This window comes from Periplaneta americana, chromosome 13 (assembly GCF_040183065.1).
Source record: "Periplaneta americana isolate PAMFEO1 chromosome 13, P.americana_PAMFEO1_priV1, whole genome shotgun sequence".
NCBI classification, from domain to species: domain Eukaryota; kingdom Metazoa; phylum Arthropoda; class Insecta; order Blattodea; family Blattidae; genus Periplaneta; species Periplaneta americana.
Window position 1 is genome coordinate 10,013,961 of NC_091129.1, and position 20,064 is coordinate 10,034,024.

Consider the following 20,064-nt stretch of genomic DNA (forward strand, 5'->3'; position numbering starts at 1 on the left):
TGGTGATACCTGTATTACAGTATAATTTAATTAAATTTAAATTTGTTATTGGTGATACCTGCATTACAATATAATTTAGTTAAATTTAAGCAGTTTCATAGTATAATATTGTGATATCTGTATTACAATATAATTTAATTAAATTTAAGCAGTTTCATAGTGTAATATTGTGATACCTGTACCTGTATTACAATATAATTTAATTAAATTTAAGCAGTTTCATAGTATAATATTGTGATACCTGTATTACAATATAATTTAGTTAAATTTAAGCAGTTTCATAGTATAATATTGTGATACCTGTATTACAATATAATTTAATTAAATTTAAATTTGTTATTGGTGATACCTGTATTACAATATAATTTAATTAAATTTAAATTTGTTATTGGTGATACCTGTATTACAATATAATGTAATTAAATTTAAATTTGTTATTGGTGATACCTGTATTACAATATAATTTAGTTAAATTTAAGCAGTTTCATAGTATAATATTGTGATACCTGTATTACAATATAATTTAATTAAATTTAAATTTGTTATTGGTGATACCTGTATTACAATATAATTTAATTAAATTTAAATTTGGTATTGGCGATACCTGTATTACAATATAATTTAATTAAATTTAAATTTGTTATTGGCGATACCTGTATTACAATATAATTTAATTAAATTTAAATTTGTTATTGGTGATACCTGTATTACAATATAATTTAATTAAATTTAAATTTGTTATTGGCGATACCTGTATTACAATATAATTTAATTAAATTTAAATTTGTTATTGGTAATATCTGTATTAGAATATAATTTAATTAAATTTGAGCAGTTTCATAGTATAATAATGTAATACCTGTATTACAATATAACTATGCAGCTGCACACTTTCCTTTCACTCTCGCCACGACAATGCGATGACAAAACAATATCCAACTTCCTCAAGGTGTTGAAGAACAAACTTCAGAAAAGATTTACCAACTAGTGTTTTAACAATAAATTTCACTGTAAAATGAAAATAAAAAAAGGAAGAGAGAGAGAGAGAAAGTGCCACCCCCTGGAAATTGCCACCCTAGGCAACTGCCTAGGTTGCCTAGGCCTAAATCCGGCACTGGGTGGCATTTTGTTTTGTACATTCCATACATGAGCATGAGAAGAAAGTAACTTCATAGAAGTAAACTTCGTGTTTTTTCATGAAATGCAGAGCATTGCAGTTCCCACCAGAAGCGTGGCTGAGGCTATCGTTACACCATGCCAGCATCACGTGGATCAGTGTGCTGCCCAGCGGACGCGTTATTCTTCGCAACCTTGGTGATGTCGGACACATGCCTCCAGGGGCCATCACGGCAAGTTGATGTATTCCATAGTGAAACATCTGCTGCTTGGAATGCTCAGGGTAACAAGGATACTTGGATGAGGTGTTATCATAGAACACTGACTTACTTTCTTCCATTTTTCGTTGTTCCACCTCTTTTATTCTGAACGCGCGATTATTAATTCAGCACGAGGGATAATATATCAAAAGAAATGTTTATAGCCTTTTTTCAGAAGTAATCACTACATCTGCTCTATGTAGTTGAAATTTGATGGGAACAAAGGTGTGTTCTGGAGACAGTATGCATTAATGTGTAAATAACATTAAACTTCATTTCCCGATGGATGTACTATGTTAAATATTCTTTGCCCTATATTATTTGAAGTACTTACAATGTATTGATTTCTACTCACCCCGTTTTCAAATGTGTGACTTGCATATCACCTGCAGAGAATGGAAAAACATATACTTTGAAAGCTAACATCATTGGACTTGTATCTGTGGTACATCTGTACATTTTCTGATGAATGTTCGTTATGAACATTTCTTTTATGTAGCTTTATAAGCGACTTAAATTTGTTTATTCAGAAATGCCAATACATGAATACATATCTATCTTAACTTCGGAAATTATGCTATATATCAAAATATTTTTTTTCTATGTGTTTATACGAGGGCTATTCATAAAGTAACTTCCGTTTATTTTTTACAAACCTGTGAATGATGTTACAGAATTGGGTTACAATACGTTTGAAAGTATACACCCTAGTTTAATTTTCCACATAGTTTCTAGTCACATTGAGACACTTGTCGTAGCATTTGACGAGCTTTGAAATTCCGCAATTGTAGAATTCGGCCGCCTGCGACTGAAACCAACCTACGACGCTGGTTTTCAACTCTTCGTCATCGTCAAAGCGTTTCGAGCCAAGCCACGTCTTCATGTGCATGAAGAGATGGTAATCGCTAGGCGCCACATCTGGGCTGTAGGGAGGATGATCCAATACTTCCCAGTTGAATTCTTGCAGTTTGGTCGCAATACGACGCGCTGTATGCGGCCGGGCGTTGTCATGCAGGCAAATCACCCCAGAGCTCAACATGCCACGACGTTTGTTTTGAATGGCCCTTTTCAAGTTTGTTAGTGTGTTACAGTAACGTTCAGCATTAATTGTGGCATTCCTCTCCAAGAACTCCACTAGCAAAATTCCTTTTCTGTCCCAGAAGACAGTTGCCATGAGTTTCCTCGTGGAAAGTGTTTGACGACACTTTGTGGGTTTTTTTCGGGGAGTGAGTATGGCCCCACTGCATTGATTTAAACTTTGTTTCTGCATTCACATACCGCACCCAAGTCTCGTCTCCTGTCACAATCTGATCGAGAAAAACATCACCTTCTCTTTCGTAACGCTCAAGAAAGGACAGTGCTGCTCCCATCCGCTGAGCCATTTGTTCCTCAGAAAGGAGTTTAGGCACCCATCTGGCAGAAAGTTTCCTGTAGCCCAAATCTTCAGTAATCATTTTGTATAGAAGAGTACGACTAATCTGTGGAAAATCCTACGACATGGTGAACCTGCGGTTTGCTCTAACCCTTTCATCAACTAAATTAATCAGATCTGCATTCACAATACTCGATCGACCACTTCTCTCTTCATCATGGACATTGGTTTGCCCATTTTTTAACATTGTCTTACACCACCTTCACTCATAACATCTGGCCCATAAACTTCACAAAGTTGGCGATGGATTTCACTAGCTTTACAGTTTTTGGCCACAAGAAATCTTATTACAGAACGTACCTCACACCTGGCGGGACTTGCGATTGCAGCACACATTTTGAAAGCACGTGGCTCAAAGAGGAACAAAGACACGACCTTGACTCTACTGCTGCTCAACGCGTATTGCTTCAAAGTACACTCCACTGCAAGAGCGGCGCCATTGTCTCTGTTGTTATGCACGCTATATGAAAACGGAAGTTACTTTTTGAATAGCCCTCGTAGTATTGCTTTGTTTTGTTGTGTTCTTTTGGATACGCTAGAACTTGGTGTGACGTATAGAAAGTACTGATCTGGGATCTATTATACAGAAGTATGATTTGTATTAGTTATAAACATATTCATTTCTAAAATTATTAATTCCTACTTTACAAATAAATTTGCTTGTAATTAATACGAGTAGTAAAACTGTGTTCCACACAAGCTTTATGCACAGTTGTATGTTGTTACTTTACACTTACTATTTACAAGTGGAGTATATGAGCTGCTCTGTTGAACTGAAGTATAGAATTGTTATTGGTCTGGTTTTCTGATGTACCAGCATGTGGTTCCTTGGTGAGGACTGTGGTTACAGCTGCCAAAACTAGTATTCTAACAGCGGAATTAAACTACAACAACACACCTTATTGTAGATGCTGAAAATGTCGACCCACTTGTCTCACACAAAATGAAATATCGCATAAATATGTTCTCGTTGACTGACCATAATGACTTTTCCTTCCCGTCAATGATTTAATGTGGTTGGGCACACTTTCGAAGACATCATCAGGTTTTCTGTTGTGATGATTATGATGTTTTCCTCATTGATCTTTAATACCTGAACGAGCTTGTAAGAGATCCCATGCAAGGAAATGAATGCTTTCAAACACATTGGTATTTCTTCCATGTCAGATTTTAACATCCTTACCTTATAAGAATACTTCCTATTATGTACTTTAGCTGCTGCAAAGGAATATTTCAGAAGTATCGCTCATAAAAGGAAGTAAACCTATAATTTCAACAGTCAATGAATTTTTGTTTTTATGTGTGAATTTATTTTTTATGACTGTACCTAGTGCCTCTTTATTACATTATGCATTAATTGTATCACAGCGCCTAAAACATATTAATATTTTTCCCTAAGAATTTATGCTCATTAAAGGCTTGATTTAAGTAGCTATTGGGCTATATTATAACAATTTATTTGGTATTCTTCTTTAACCCAGTCATTCATTCTCTTCTCTTACGAGGGGGATCCAGGAAATAACGACCGTTTTGTTGTAATAATTAAAAAAAATATATTTATTTGAAAAAACAAAGTCTGTTACATAACTGAAGATTCCTTTACTTCTCTACATAATCACCACCTACATTTAAACATTTGTCGTATCTGTTCACTAGCTTTAGAATTCCCGTGTTATACTCCTCTGCCACCAGTTCATTAAGCCAGGTGTTCACTGTCTTCTTCAACTCTTCATCACTTCCAAAACGCGTACCACCCAGGAAGTCTTTCAGCTTAGTGAAAAGGTGAAAATCGCTAGGAGCAAGGTCTGGACTATAGGGCGGATGATCAAAGATTTCCCAACCGAATTGATCCAGCAATTCTCGAGTTGAAGCAGCAGTGTGCGGGCGGGCACAGATTTTGTGGTAGCCAAGATGTTGCGACACAATTTCACCAAGCAAAGAACGAGAAATGTCAGGAAAGACAATATGCAATTCGTCGAGTGATGTGCGCCTGTCTTGCAAGATTCTGTCGATCACTTTAGTCTTCAGGTCTTCTGTGATGAGTGATGGGCGTCCGGGTCGAGTTTCATCGTGGACATTTGTTCGCCCATTGTTGAACATTTCGCACCATTTTCTCACATTTCTTTCATTCATTACAGTATCACGATACACTTCTTTCAATTGCCGGTAAATTTCTGCAGGTTTCAAATGTCGGACATTCAAAAATCGAATCACACTCCTCACCTCACAGTCGGCGGGATTATCAATCACGTCGTTCATTTTGAAGTAACACAAAATGCACAATGGCGACTTGTTGCAACCAGTACTCACAACATTATGAGAACACATGTTAAGGAAGCCAGTTGACCTTCAAACAAGGAAGGGGAGTCAGCTGCACGGCGGGTATGCGCGAATGGTCGTTATTTCCTGGATCCCCCTCATACATATTATATTACTCTAGTAGTTATGAAGTTAATATCGTAAATTGTATGCATTAAATAATGTAGACCCTATGACTACATCATAACAAAGTACTAATGCATTTCGAACTCTTTGCTGTGGGTTACTAGTAGAGTAGGGGGTCAACTCCTTGGTTGCTGCTCCTTCCTCCACGCAAGAATAGCACAAGGAACATCATGCGCTCGAGTGCTTATTCATCCTTCTTGCCGTGTAGTCCTCATGTGTCTTGCACACAAACATTCTTTCTTCTAGAGTAATGAGTCATGAGGAAGCTGCGGATTTTTAGGCACAAAAACATTGAAATAGGCAGGCAAAATACGCTTCAAAATTCTAAAATAGCCATTTAAAAAGGCACTAACAAATTTCTAATTCTCAACGGCTAACATGACCATAGCGTAGCATTGTACACTACTTTCTATAGGAATGTCATTATGGCAGTGAATAATTAAATATTCGTCCAAATGTTGTAATGAGAACTGATGTCTATTGTCTGTGAGAATGCTCTTAAATTGGGAGAAACTCCCTTCCGCTTCACATGAAGTGATGGGGCAATACTTCAATCAGCTGCGGATCAAACCAGTGGGAACGCAGTAATGTCAATGTATTTTCCAATCAGTGCTTCTGATGACTTTTGCTTTGGCATATCTCCACGGTATACTTCACGTATCACAGCAGAAAACTCAACTCCATACTCAATTCACAAACTCACAAAACGGATACACAGTTTAAAACAACTACCCTAGTCAACTACCACAATGATTCATGCGGCTTTCGAAATACATTTTTTCTTAATGGTTCATTTAAATTATTCGAATTTCTCCGCACTCTGCTGGCAGTAAAACGTAACACAGAATTATCGATAGTTCTATATCACTTCCCTCTGCTAGATAAAAAAGAAACAAATTACAGATTCAAAAAATGTCGATAGAATGGACAGTAAATCCAAGTATAATATATAATACGGATATTTAGGCAACTTTTAGGCATTTATAAGTAAATAGGCATTTACTAGTGAAATAGGCAATTATAGGCACTATAGAATTCGCATATAATACTCACAATGTCTTAAAATGGATATGTAACCTAAAATCTTCTGCCTTCAGGTTAAGGATTAAAATAGGCATATAGGCATAAATCCGCAGCTTAGTCATGAGTCTAGAGCCATGCGATCTTAAGGTATGATCACACATCGCTACTTTTGCAGCACTGCAGTACAAAAAACTGCGCAACTCTTGTACTGCGACGTGTGAACAACGGTGCAACCCGAAAAGTAGCGGCTGCCGAACCTGCTGCCCGCTACTTTTCCATGCTGCGCGCAACTTAAAAGTAGCGACGTGTGAACAGGGTTCTCAGGGTTGCAGCCGCAGCATTTTTGATATCGGTTTTGTTGAAACTTTTGCTGCGGTTGCAACCAGTGTTACCACCCAAATGTGCCAATGATACTTTTATTGCTTGGATACATTTTAATGTCAAATGTGATGAAAATAAATTATTTGTAACAGTTATTAAATACACAACACAGTCTGAGCATAATTGGTGACGATATAATTCATTTTTTAAATTTTCCGTAGCGTAGTTCCAAACAGGAGGGTTGCCAACTTTGATTACGTGAATATCCTGTTGGTCATCATTTAAGTATATAGGCGTTTTTAAAAGCTTTATAGTAAAAATAATGTCAATTTCTTAATACTAGATACGACAGTAAAGCAAATAATAGATAAGGAAGCTTTCGCATGAGTTTCTTAATAATGCGAACATAACCACAAAATGTATATTGAGAAGTCAACACGGAGATGGAAACCTGCAGCATGACTGCGGCTGCAAAAGTAGCGCCTTGCGTGTGAACAGACTCGCAACCTCCAGTTGCAACTTTTGCAGCACTCGGGTTGCGCAGCATGAAAAGTAGCATGCAGCGCGCTACTTTTGCAGCTGCAGTATAAAAGTAGCGCTGCAAAAGTAGCGACGTGTGACCGTACCTTTACAGGAAACTGCACTCAAAACAATCGCACAATTCCGCAACATGCGTGGGCATGTCCAATGTAAAGGGAAATCAGAGAGGAAAGGGGTGGCAGACAGTAAACACTGTAGGTTGGTAAACCAAACCAATAACAACTCTGTATTAGTATTGCTATTAGTATCTTGTATCATATACGAGAGAACTTTCTATCGGTATTTTAGAGAGTATATTTATGTTTAACTGATTTAAATATGTGGCTTAGTAACATTAATAAATATGATGTTTAAATATGATTTGTCACATATAGATAAAGATTCTATTTTCGAATAAACCATCTTTATACATGGGATAAATAGAAACAATGCACACTCACTCACTCACTCACTCACTGTCAGCTATGCTATGCTAACCACACTGCCTGCTTTTTCATTCTACCACAAGAATCTGCAAAACATTTACTCTAAATTGGTTGGAACTTGGATAAAATAAGATGTAAACTTGTAAATTATTGCTCCATACTTTTGTAGAATAGAACCCTGTTCATATGTTGAAACAGTAAACAATTGCATTAAAAAGAAGTAGAAGGAATGAGAAAGCAGTGAATTTTCATAATGTAAGTCAATTTTTCTGTCTTCATTGTTTTATCCAGTTGCAGAAGATATTGTTGAAACAGTTTTAACACATCTGAGAAACATTTGTTGGTACGGAAATTGTTTACAATTGAATGGTGAATTTGCAAAACGCCTTAAGTCCACATTTTGAGGGTTCTGAGTTGAGAGAATGATTATACAGTGAAACCGCTCCTAACGGACACCTCCAAGATACGGACACTCCTCAAATACGGACAGATTTTTATGTCCCTACTGAAATGATATAGAAATAATGATAAATATAACTCTCTTTTACGGACACACTCAGACACGGACACGGACAGCTGTTTCACAGTCCTAAAGCTTGCTTTATCTCCAGACTGCGGACAGAACTTGGATTTCAAGACCAAATGTGTTACAAAAATGGAAATTTAGTTTTGAGAACTGTACAGAAATTCCTTAACATGAAAGAAGAGAATAAGGGCTACCACTAGCCCAGCCGGCTACCCCTTGTTAGCTGGAAGCGGGTGGATAAACAGAGTCATAAAATTTTACTTGTCTGATGGGTCCAAGGTTTCCGCGATCGTGAAATTGTATTCGACACATGATAGGGTTAGTAGGATTATTCTCTTCATTTCAATCAGTTGCTCTGTTTCGAGAGACATAGCACCTGAACGTAAAGGTTAAGTTGAAAACTGTAAATTACAGTACTGCATAACTGTAGACCTAGAATAAAATTACATGGCACAGTACTGTATTTACCTTTTTCGGTCTTATCTACTGTAGTTCAAAGTTGCAAAGAATTTACAGTAGTATACTATATTTAGAATTAAACTACAGTAATATATTTCATTTAAAGTGTGAAGGGATATACTATATAATATAATTATAAATTTACTGTTAGATTGGGGAGCCTCCCTCCCAATAAAGGACACCTCCAGATGCGGACAGATTGTTACGTCCCTTCAATGTCCGTAAATGAGAGGTTTCACTGTATTCCTGTGTGCAAGGGACATCGTTTAGTAGCAGAATTACTTTAATCCAAGACTTTTGTATAGTTTTTCTTAGCAGCAGAATATTTGGTTAAAGGGTATAACGACTTTAGTCCTGGACTTAAATTGTTTTGCCTGTCAAGTACTGAAGAAACTTACATAATATGTAATTTTAATCATACAATCTGCTGACAAAATGTTTTTTGTTCGTATCATTGGTAATTCTTCAGGTGAGAAAATTTATTACATTTGAACAACAGAGCATGAAAATGAAAAGCAATATGCTCAGTAATCGTGCTAAACTTGTAGCTGAAGTAAAAAGTATTGCAAAATGGAGCCAAGTTAAGCATCGAGAGAGAGGATTTTCTTGCTGTCACATTTGACTACCTGAAAAATGTTGAGGATATGTACTACTATCGCCAGCTTATCGTCCCAGGTTTCTCTGTGCACAATATTAAAACTAGTGAAATGTCCTTTTGTTCTACCATGAGGGACAGGCCAAGAAAAGTGTTGATGAGGTATGAAATTTTCTCCTGCACACTACTTTAATAACTGTGTCCCATCCAGTATATTAAAGAACTGTGGTTGTTTTGCGACAGTTGTCCAGAACAAAATAAGAACAACACACTAATCAAATACTTAATGGCAATAAGTGCTCAGAAACATTTCTTCAACATCATACTTTTCTCCATCAGAGGTCTGTGTTCTTGTGATTAACAAATTGTTCAAAATAATGTTGTTCAACAATTGCAATAAGGTTATTTTATGATTTTGGTATAAATACATTTAGTTAAACATGTTTATGTGTCAGTAACCTAATAATTATGATGTAGGATTGAAGTTAATTTGCAGAACAACTTAAGTCCTGAAGATAATTAAATTTTTTACGGCCTGAAGAAGAGTACAAAAGTATGAATTTTTATACAAAAACTATTTTGCTTACATATAAAAAATTATATTGTAAGAATGTATCGTTCAGCGAGGCCAAAAACAATTTTCTTTAATTTTCTCAAACCTACTTCTAGGGACTTACGTCGTTTTGCAAATTCACCATTCAGTTGTGGAATATTGTGTTTTGACGTGAAAGAGTGGATTTTATGTAACTTTATACTTAATTCAATTGAATAACTACTGTACTACACAATTCTACATCTACTATCCTGACGCCTACTTGTGGTGTTAGGGAGGAGGTATATGATTTTTCTAACTACTGTGATTGAGTTAGAATCTAGGAGTGATAATCAGTCACAAGTTATTATCACTTTCATTTCCTCTCTCCTAGACCAGGGCTATGTTTCAGAAAAGTGAAAATATAGATCAGACCAAAAATGTGTACCATGAATATCTTGTACATTATTATTCTGTAATTATTGTGTCACAAACAACTTTCTGTAGAATATTCGGAGTAGAAAATACATTGGGTATATAGGCATATTCTAGCAGGCAATCCTCCTCTATACAATATAACTAAAATCAATATCCTGAATTTAAAAGAAAGCGTACAAATTAAACCAAACCCTTGAACTTTATTAAATATAGAATATAATCTAAATTTAAGACAAGAAATACTGAAATCAGAAGTAAACACTGAAATAATGAAACAATTGTCTTTAGAGACAATTAATATTAGGTACCCTCCACAAAACTGGCTTCATTTATACACCGACGGATCCTTGATCTCCAGAGAACAAGGTGCCGGTGCAGGTGTTACGTGCTGTCTCTTCTCACTTTATAGATCTCTTGGATATGGAACAACAATTTTTGATGGAGAAATCGTTGCAATAAGTGAAAGTCTCAGGAATCTTCTATTTCGCATCAATAAATTTAAGAATGCAGTTATATTGTCAGACTCCAAAGCAGCTATTCTATCAATATTCTCTAGACACACACCTTCATCTCAAACAGCAGAAATAACTAAAATGCTCTCTCAATTAATAACTCTCAATAAAAGAATTGTATTCCAATGGATACCATCCCATTGTGGAATCCTGGGAAACGAGAATGCGGATGCTTTAGCAAAGAAGGGCAGCACTGCTACTTACAGACCTGTTACTAAATCTACGTATTACTCTGTGAAAAGATTTATTAAATCTACATACTTAGACTTCAACAAACAAAATTTGATAACACAATCCCAAGGGAAAAAATGGAACTCTCTGCATCAAAATCCACAGTTAATTCCCGATTTACCACGAAAATCATCTGTAGCTGCATTTAGATTGGCAACAGGCTATGACTGTTTGGCCAAACACGTGCATAGAATTGGAATATATCAGTCCCCTAACTGCCCATTGTGCAACTCAAACCAAGAAATGGATTCAGAACACCTCAAAATCTGTGCTTCAGTGGCTGACCATGATAATATCTTGAAAAATATTGGAGTGCAAGAGGTCAAGTGACTTTATTGTCAAACTCCTGGGTTTAGAAAACAACAACAAATAAGTTATTCACGTCTATTCTAATATTATAAAATAACAGAAGTAAATCTGTTCCACTTATTTGGTTATTGAAAATACTCGTACACTGGCTCGCAAAACTTTTGTCTGATATACTGTACAGTTTTTCTCATTCTTCAGTTGGTATTTGTACTCACTCTAGAACAGTAGCGTACGTAACAAACCACCCCTCCTCACAACAGAAAGGTTGAACCGAGCTACGTAGTAAACTTAAAGAGAATATGTTTACTTAGTGGTCTAGTGATACAGATAAATTTAATAAACACGGCATTTTGTAGCTTCTCCTCACGCCACGGTTCTTTGCGTTAAAATGCGCCTATAGCTTGTTTTTCTTTGGCTGTTGCCATGGTAATAACACTACGCAATAAAATTACATTGATGAAAGGTGGCACTGACAATCAGTAGATTAATATTCTTAAAAATCGCTATCTCGTGTTCGTTTACGGCGGACGGGTGGCGATCCTGGTGGTTGTTCTTTTCAAAGTGCTGCCGATTTTAACACAGCAGTGAGTTATCTGTTACATATATGATCTAGGCTAAAACTTAGCAAAAAAGTTTATATTTAAAGCAGTGCTTATTTAAAGTATTTGGATTTACTTCTGTCACTTTATATATTTTACGCTCGACCATGCCGAAATGTAGTTATTATACACCTGGTAGCAGCCCTCATTAAAGTACACCTATTCATTAAAGTTCAGGTGTTCCACCAATCAGAAAATACCATTGTAGCAATATGAAAGCGCAAATATCGATTATTCTCGGAGGCTGGAAATCCAATACTGTCGCAGAAGATTATGTTGAAGAATCGATCCAAAATAAAATTGAAATCTCAAATACAATATTAAACTCAGTCGAAAAAAACAACACACAAATTAACATCAATTCACCGTCATCTTCCAGCCTTTCACAAAGCACATTCCCGCAAATTAATTTCACCAATTGCACAATAAATCACCCATATTTGAAATAAAGTCAGTTCTGTTACTATAATAATTAGCGTTAATTGTAAATAATATTCAAATAAATTCAGTTTGTCATCTCGTTTTTCAATGTCTAATTCAATTTCAAGGTTATACCAAGATTAATGTTTATTTTACTCTCTAGATTATATCAAGGTCGATGTCGAGATTTATTTCTCGGAAAAAATCAATACTTTCGCGTCTGCGCACATCTCACAATTTACGAGATATTGCATAAGGTCAGTTCCGCTCCTCAGTCAGATAAGAATAACATGGATACTTATGAATAATTTCAAGTTAGAAATATGGTCGAGCAGAAACAGTCGTATAAAACTTGACTATAATGGTAATTAAGACGCTCGTATGAAAACATACTCGCGTCTTAATTACTACCATAATGTACTATTATAAAACACGTAAATAAATTATTCTAATTATATTACAAAGAAGGAGGATATCCGCTAAGTGGACGCCTGTATACCCAATGGTATTTTCTAAACTCTGAATATTGTATAATTGTTATTTTCCACTGAAGTATTAGTAATTGTTTTTATGTTATAGAGTGGAAAGCTATTATTCTGAAGAGAAGACATATGTTAAAGTATGATACACTACCCAGAATTGAAATGATGGAATACCGCTGTTTGTAGAGAATGCACAAGTATGAATTTCGTTAGTGTATGTACTTGGATACAATCCTTATTTTTATTTATGTTCAATAGAATGTAGTTTTCACTTCTTGCCTTCATACTTAAAGGAAGGCTCACCAAGTGATAATTGATTTTCACAACAATTTTTCCTCCATATGTTCCATTTGAAATAAGAAACCTCCGTATAAATTTCTACATCTGGAGAAGGCATAGCCTTTGAGATATGATTTCTCAAAACAATGGCTTGACACTCATATGAGTCTCATATCTCCATTGCCATTGTGAAGAAGAAAATGTTTAAGCCCCAAATCAGTGGCGGTTTCTCGGGGGAGGGAAAGGAGGAACGTCCTCCTCATATTTTTCTTCTTTTGAAAGTAAATACCAAATAAAATATGTGCCTTGAAATTCGAGGAAGATTCGATAATTTTTAAGTTCACAGTTATAAGAAAACCTCAGTTGATCGAGTTTTAAAAGACGCACAATCATGTGCTGCTAGAAAACTGTGAGAAAGATACGAGATTGTTTGTGTGGAGGAAAGTCAATCCATTCCTCCTTTACTGCAGTTAACACACATAGACAACAGCGCGCTAGCGGCCAGAGAAAGAATCAGAGTTTTAAAGCAAATAAATGAACGGATAGGGAGGAGATCCTCCTCTGAATCAGCTCATGGGCAGGAAATAGAAACCGACTGGTCATGCAGCAAGCTCGCTACCGCTGCCATCTAACGATGCTGCATTCAACCAGACTATAACACATCTAGGAGGAGGCACAATAAAACAGTTTTAACACAAAGCTATGAAAGACACCATATAAACTTTTTTTTTTAAATTATAAAACAAAATATATTATTCATTGCACTTTATATAAGCTACTATTCATGGTTTGAAACTTTCGAGGATATCTGAAAGTTGAAGTTAGATTTATATAAAACAAAGAGGAAGTAGTTCTACGTTAGTATCGCAGATCTTTTTGGCCCCTGAAATTCACTTCCATTCATTGTCTACTAGACAGGGCAACAGCCAAGTTGTCAGTTTTGTACAAATATATTTGAAATTGAAAGTACTCCAAACTACATTATTTTTAACATAAAAAAATTAATCGTTCACCGGCAGCTTTGAACAATAATGGTAGTATGATTTTACAAGAACTGATATTCTTCAAAAGCATGTGATACTGAACTTGTAAAATGTACATGTGGCAACACAGACCACGTGGGTGGGTGCAGTGTTCTCGCTTTCCTAACAGATTATTTCCCATTCCCACTTCCATAAAACTGTTCCGGTTACGTGTTAGTAGCTGGTCTCTTCCAATACGTGTGATCCTGTAGTGTGCGCGAAAAATTCTGCGAGTTTGTGAATTTCCTTGTAATTGTTAATTTATGCAATTATCCAACAATGAATGGAAGTGAAAACGTATTTTGGACAATTTAGGAAACTCAGTTTACAAGAACAGATTATTGGTATACAAAAGAGAAGGCCACCCCTAACACTACCTGGTCTTACATGTATGCATGTAGGCTAATTTGTAGCATGTTTCTCTCAAGAAGGTATCATTTTGCGCTGTTAACTTCTTTCCTCCTCTTAAGAAATATGCAGGAGCCGCCACTGCCCCAAATGTTTATGCATTGCCCTCAAAATCAGGGAAACTTATGAAAACTCAGCTCTTCAAGCGGTTTCAAGAAGTATACTTTCCATCTGTCAGTGGTCATAGATTCTTTCGGTAGACTCATGGACCAGTTACCAAGGTAGACATGCTTTAGAAAGAATAACTGCAGAAGGTGAAACTGTGGAATTGTTAACAATTCCAAAGCATACAACTCCTATAATTCAGCCTCGGGCTTTAGACCTCGGAATAATTTCACTCGGAAGTTCTCTGATAGTGTTTCGTTACTTGGCACGAATATTATATTGAATTAGAGAGATAATGTGATAAATAGGGAGTGGATTTTTATGTGCTAAAAATTTAAATATATTTATTTTTTATGTGCTAAAAAGTACGAAATTTAATTTAATTTAATTTCTTCCTGTAACCACTACAGGTTGCCGTCGACAAAGAGTACCATGATACAATAGAGTAAAAGCCTTGAGGCTTAGCGATAAATTGTTGTTAGAGTGAAAAAGAAAGTATTTGAATTATATTGAAACACATGATGTTAAACGAAGTAACGTCAAGGAGATGCGAATTAGTCATGGTCCATGTGTATGATGCCTGAAAATAGCTATTGAGCCTTTGAGTGCTGCAATTGTTAGATCTCTTAAAATATTTTTATGCAGGCCAAAAGATTTACAGAAGTCAACTAGGAACCGGGGTACGGTCCCACGGGCTCCTATCATTAGTCCCGTAATGACGATGGATTCCAGATGGTATTTGTCCTTATAAAAACTGATGGAAGGTTCATATATATTCCTTTTTTCCTCGTGTACTTCTTCTGGCTGATGTTCGTGCGATTCGAATCTCACAGTAGGGTCTATGATGTAACCTTCAAGAGAGGGAGGTTTAAATGCAATTATGTCGATTCTTCGATTACTGCCTCACTGGATATGCCGTGAACTTCTTCATATACTGAATAACCTTTGTTCCTTAAGGCAGTTGCTATTATAGATCTTACTGTATGATGCCGCATATTTCGTAGAAGTTCACCGTATGGACAGGCCCCCAGGACATGGGCAAGGGTTTCAACCTCCCTGTCGCAACGTCGACAGAGGTTACTGCCCGAAGACCTGCCAGGTACACTACGCACAGCTGACACGTTCGCATTCATCTTGATTGCTTCCCTCCACAAACAATATATATATTTTTTTAAAGGTAAAGGTAAAGGTATCCCCGTAACATGCCATGAAGGCACTTGGGAGCATGGAGGTAGAGCCCCATGCTTTCCATGACCTCGGCACTAGAAAGAGGTGGTGTGGTCGGCACCACGCTCTGACCGCCTTTTACCCCCGGGAAAGACCCGGTACTCAATTTTATAGGAGGCTGAGTGAACCTCGGGGCCGTTCTGAAAGTTTGGCAACGAGAAAAAATCCTGTCACCACCTGGGATCGAACCCCGGACCTTTTAATCTGTAGCCAGCTGCTCTACCAACTGAGCTACCCGGCCGCCTATATTTTTTTAAATATGACAAAAATACCTTACTTAGCTTGAAAAAAAAAAAAAATGTTACTAGGTACTCACCAACCGCACTTGAGTATCAGTTGCTAGTAGTTGTCCGAGAATTGCAGTGAACAACAAAGGTCATTTCCAAATTCTCCATCACAAATGCATGCCGATTATCTCTGAACAATGACTTATACTGTGAAAACGATCTTTCCACATCACAGGACGTCAGACGTGCATATTTAAAGAGAGGAATGTCACAAACACCTACACCGTCAATTTCACCTACTGGCACACCCTCCAATACTTGAGCAACTTTACACAATTTTTTATATCCACTGTTTTGCCGTGAATGCACCCGTGAATCAGCAGCAATGTGCTTGTTTCCAGACAAATGTTAGGTTACCTGAGAGCTCTGATCTGCACTTACTGATTTACCACATGGCTGGCAAAATAACACTTTTCCGTCGGTAGTAAAAATGTTTTTAAATTCGTCTACATATTGCTGTAGACGCGATCTTAAACTCGATTTGATTTTAGGCATCTTAAGAGGCTAATATACTCACGTCTTAACGTAAAAAAATGTTTCTAGCTACTGACTGACAATGTCTGAGAAAAGTTTCCTATAGCGATGCCACCACGTCTGCACTACGCAGCTTATGCTTTTGGTCCGATAACGGGGAATCACAACAAGATGTATTTCCTCACTTCATAGGCTTGAGCGAAAGGCGAGAGATTTGTTTAAATTAAATAATGTTCATACCCGAGCTCTTATCTGTTGTGTTTCACAAACAAAGCGCGGAATGAAATCATCTTCAGCAACAATAAACGTTCCTAATTATGTGTTGCAAAATCTCTCCTTCTTGTCCATGTTAATTTATTCTCATATAATAACACTGATATGCTGCCTAGCAGTTCTCAGAACTTAAGGCGATACTATTACAAAAATTGATCACGGATACACCACATAACCCATAGAAACACGAAACAACCAAGGATTCTTAAAAAGATGATGTATTTCTGAGTGATATAATTGATTTAGTTTTAAAATATTTAAAAGTTCTTGTAAAAAATTATTTAAGTGAAAAAACTCCAAGACTTATGTGTTTATAATATATTTCCTGAAAATATGTTTGTGAAAATATGTGTTTTTATGTGAAATAAAATTCGGGTTTTAAACTTAACACTTCATGTTCGGAATTTTTAACTTTGTTAATTGTGTTTTATCACACACAAGAAAAATATTTAATTACATAGGAATCCGCTCCTTAGACATCACATTGAACACTTCCTACGAACAGATCTCAGAAAGTAGGACCCATTTTTATTAGACATTATTTTCTTGTTTTGATGCATACTATCACCTCCTAAAATATTGGATACCTTTTTTTAACACTGTGTGTAATTACATACATACTAGGTTCAAAAAGTTCCCGGAATTTGCTAGTATCATAGAAACAACGTACCTTAAACACTATTCTACAGCATTCCCTTCAAAATAGTTGCCTTCCGCAACAACACACTTTCGCCAACGCGTGTAGAGTTCCTGGAAGCCATTTTGTGAAACCCGTCTTAGTGCTCTCGTCGCGTTTGCGATAACCTCTTCAGCATTGAATCTCCGTCCTTTCAGATGACTTTTCAGACGGGGAAACAGAAAGTAATCAGGTGGTGAGAGATCAGGAGAGTATGGTGGGTGATCCAAAGCAGTTATGTTGTGCCTGGCAAGAAAATTCTTTACAATAATTGCGCGATGAGCAGGTGCATTGTCATGCATAAGGAACCAGTTATTTTCTACCCACTTTTCTGGACGTTTCCTTCTCACTGCGTCCCGGAGGCGACAGAGGATTTCTACGTACAATCCTTTCGTTACAGTACGACCTTCTGGAATGAACTCATGGTGGATGAGACCCTGAGAGTCGAAGAAAACTTCCAACATAACTTTGCCTTTGGAAGTGTTCCTAGGAAATTTTTGCTTCCGAGGAGATGTTTTCGATTTCCACTCAGATGACTGTCGTTTAGGGACTGGGTCGTACAAGTAGCACCAAGTTTCATCACCAGCAATAATTTTGTTTAAGAAATCACCATCTTCATCAGCCATACTGATCATGTCCCCAGCAAGAGTCATTCTTGTTTCTTTCTGTTCTTCCGACAACATTTTCGGAACTAACTTCTGAGACACGTAATGCATGTTGAGATGCTTGTGAAGAACATTATGTACACTTCCGACTGATATTCCGACCTCTGCTGCTATCTCTTTTATGGTTTTACGTCGGTCGTCCCTCACAACATTACGCACACGCTGAGCGATTGCTTCATTTGTTGCAGTTGTTGGTCGGCCGCTGCGTACGTCATCTTTGATGCTATCGCGGCCACCAGAAAAGCGTTTATGCCAGGCATACACTTGAGTTTTTTTCATTGCTGCTTCGCCATATGCTTCTTCCAACAATCTTAATGTCTCTGCATGAGTATTGTGTAACAAAACACAGAACTTGATGTTTGTACGTTGCTCTGTGGACATAATTACAAAATGCGATGAACAAACAAAACACTATGATAAACAATAGCCTACAACTCAAAACCAACAATCGCCATTATCAACAAACTTTAAGGAAATGACATCATGAATGTTACCAACAAAACAAATGAAAAATATCCCTTGTTATATATTAATACCAAAAATGGTAGTAAAATTCCGGGAACTTTTTGAACCCAGTAGTATAGGAGATTTTATTTGCTGTATCACTATTTAAGTTATTTAATAGAGCAAAAACCTGAAAATCGATAAATATGTTACATAGGAGTTATTGCAGGAACAATGATGATATACTGAATCTGACATATAATTTTCATAACTGTATTATTTAAGGATATTTTGACAGTATGGTATGCAGCTAGATGAGTTTTGTTGCCCTATATATATAGCACATAGCAGCCTTCCTTTAGATTTTATAGCTCTGGATTGAAGAATTATAAAAGTCATATCTCGAAAACTAGGCTTTCTCCGGATGTAGAAATTTATAGGAGGTTTCTTATTTCAAATGGAACATATGGGAGAACAATCTCTGTGAAAATCCATTATCACTTGGTGAGTCTTCCTTCTTAGTATCGTTTTTATTTTTGTAATCATAAGGTAGCTAAATATATATAATAAGTAGGTAGTAGGTAATGAAGTCCCTATATCTCCTGATGTCAACTTATTCTACTTTCAACATAATAATAAATATTTTTATTTCAATTAGTTATGTGACATCACTTGTAACAATGAATTAACATATTTCTTGTATTGTGTTTTTTTTTTGTGTAACAATTATATTACACCATGCTTTATCTGAGAACTTTTTTGTTACAACTTTTAGAACATTTGTTCACACCTTTGTGGACCAGGCACAGATGTGAAGTAACAATGAAGACTAGCTTTATTCCTGACAACTGAAGTGCAATGCTAGTTATGTAATCTGTCGAAAATGTTTCAAAGGTACAACATTGAAATAATTATACCAAAATACAAAATTTTGTACTGTATTAAACTTATTTTGTAATATTATGAATATTATTGAGAAACTATGAGATTTACTGTTTCTTGCAGACTTTTTTTTTTATACAGTGCCTGAGCAGTTGATTTGTGTACCAAAAAATATGTGTGTACGTAATGTGGATATACAGTAAAAAGTAGTAATATATTGAAAAACTTTTTCATATGTTTACTGAATAAGTTTTAAAAATCCTGCAAGAAAAACCATAGACACTTTGCATTTTCTAAGTTTCAAATTCATGCCACGGAAATTTGCTGCAGCAATTTGGATTGAAATGTCTCCAAGAGTTTGTAAACTTAGTATCCATGTAAGGTTTCAAAGTTGGTTCTTTGGGGCTTTCTGTAACATTTTGTAATAAGTCACAGAGTAGGTTACTTTGCAAAAATTTCTGTTATTTATATTTGACTATTAGGTACGTCTGAGGGAACATAGGTTAAGGGTGTTTGAGAATGAGGTGCTTAGGAAAATATATGGGACTAATAAGTAAACCATCAGGTGGGGTAAAAAAAAGAAAGACTTACCTTTATTACCATTGGATTAAGCATTAAAATCAATGCAAAATACTTAAATTTTATTACTCAAACGCA

The 20,064-nt window shown here is 36.2% G+C and overlaps 1 pseudogene; it reads left to right on the forward strand.

Moving 5' to 3' along the window:
• LOC138711739 (serine/threonine-protein phosphatase Pgam5, mitochondrial-like) overlaps positions 1-19,508 on the forward strand; it is a 40,237-nt pseudogene extending 20,729 nt beyond the window's left edge.
• The last annotated feature ends 556 nt before the right edge of the window (positions 19,509-20,064 follow it).